The following is a 2,295-nucleotide window of genomic DNA, read 5'->3' on the forward strand; positions in this document are numbered from 1 at the left end:
CATTCTTAATAAAACAATTATCAGAGTTTTAAATCCCAAAGATCATCTAGTGCGGAAAACATGGTGTGATGCGCTGCGATCGCCCCGAGCTCCTTCCTTGGAAAAACGTTAATACCTGAAACAAATAACTAAAAACCGTAAGCACGAAGCTTAGTGAGTTCCCCCAGATACCACATACCATACATATAAACTGATTTATACATGCCACACGTAACCATGAGCCATACATAACAAACATATTCATAGTCAAGTAAGGTGCTATGTGCCAAACATAGTCTTGCTGTATTGCCACGAGCCGCATGTGGTCTTTCTTGTCAAGCCTGGGGGCCACTCCCTGGGTCTTACAGACAAGTGCCAAGGGCCACCCCCTGGTCTTCCATGTAAGCATCACAAAGACAACTATACATACTACTCTACTAGGCTACTCAGCATGCAGTGTGCCAGGAGCCACATCCTGGTCTTTCATTCCTAATAGTATACAGTGTGCCAGGAGCCTCCTCCTGGTCTTTCATACATGTTGCCTAGGGCTAACCCCCGGGTCTTCCTACCATACATAATAACATATTGTGTGCCAGGAGCCTCCTCCTGGTCTTTCATGCATCATGCCTAGGGCTAACCCCCAGGTCGTCCTACCATACATAAACTAAATGGGCCGGCATTGTGGCCGTAGACCCATACAAACAGTGAGGAGACTCACCTCGTACTGCTGACGCTGCTGATAACCCTCTGGCTGCTATCCAACAACTCTCCGAACTGCTGCTCCTCTAGCTCCCCGAGCTACCGATACCAATAATAGAAACACTTAGCCTAACTGTCCTCAAGAAGTCAACTAAGTCAACTCTGGTCAAAGTCCCTCTCAAGGTCAAGGTCCTGGTCAAAGTCAACCTTCCAGTTGACTCGACTCGTCGAGTTGTTCTGCCAACTCGCCGAGTCCATGCTCTTCAAATCCCAAAACAACCCCGACTCCACTCGTCGAGTCTAGCGAGAACTCGACGAGTTCTCCTTCATCTAACACTTCGGGACTATCTTCAACCGACTCGTCGAGTTCATCCTCGAACTCATCGAGTTCATCATCATTGTATGAATATCTAGGCCATGACTCGCCGAGTTGTATGAACAACTCGTCGAGTTCATATTCATAACTAAGAAGATTGTCTTGGACTCGCCGAGTTCCTCTTCGAACTCGTCGAGTACTATGATCTTCATGTCCATTACGGACCCAGTCTGGCTGAATCCTTCACTACTCCACCCACTGATCCGAATCATAACAGAAGGGTTTGGGTTTACGACCCGACTCGCCGAGTCCATGAACGGACTCGTCGAGTCCACCTTGTGACATCTCTATTCTGTCAATTACAGTCCATTCCAACACTTCCAACTCATAGATCTGGACTCCTAATGCTAGCATTGCACGTAAAGTTGCTAACTTTACGTGCATGCAAGGTGCTATGAGGCTAGAACACTCAATCCAAGCTACAATGAAGGCCTAGGTCATGAAATAGGACCTTAGCTGGATAAATCCGACAACTTTGAGCTTCTAAAGCTCAAGAGTGTCCAGATCTGTTGTCCAATCCATCCTCAAAGGCTTAATACTCGGATTCTACTTGGAAATGATCCAATTGTGACAAAAAGGCAAGCTAGAAAGGGGATCCATCAATTGAAAGCTCAAGGTTCAGACTTTTTACCTCCTAACGGTTTCCAAGTCGATATGGAGGCTGGATCTACTCTTCCTTCCTTGCTCATTTCCCTCCAAGCTTCCAAGATGCACTCTAAAGGCCCTTAATCTTCTCAAAAGCTCAAACAATGGAGTTGGGTGGCTAGGGTTTTGGGTTCTGGACGAGAGAGGCTGTAAATGAACCCTAGGGAAGAGAATAAGATGCTTAAATAGGGTACCAAGTCCCGGAATTAGGGTTTCCAAACCCAGACCAGACTCGCCGAGTCGGTCACTTAATCTTTGACACGGAACCCGCTCCGATTCGTCGAGTTCTTCCTTGGACTCGACGAGTTGACCCCCTTTTGACTTAGGGTTTTCCTTCCTTTCTCGGCCTTTTTGATACTGGGTGTTACAACTCTCCCCCACTTAAACTAGACTTCGTCCTTGAAGTCCGCCACGGTCAACTACCTTACCATCCGGTTACCACTCTACCACTAGCTACGCACTCCGCCCATCCGATCCAAACCTTGAAGATGTCATCTTCAGAATAACCTCATCCTTACTACCTTCGGGTACCACATTTTTACCCAACCGGTAACCTTACCGATACTCCTGTTACACTTACCTTTGATACACAAGGG

Source organism: Lactuca virosa, chromosome 5, assembly GCF_052849685.1.
Source record: "Lactuca virosa cultivar CGN04683 chromosome 5, Lactuca_virosa_CGN04683_v6, whole genome shotgun sequence".
Taxonomy (NCBI): domain Eukaryota; kingdom Viridiplantae; phylum Streptophyta; class Magnoliopsida; order Asterales; family Asteraceae; genus Lactuca; species Lactuca virosa.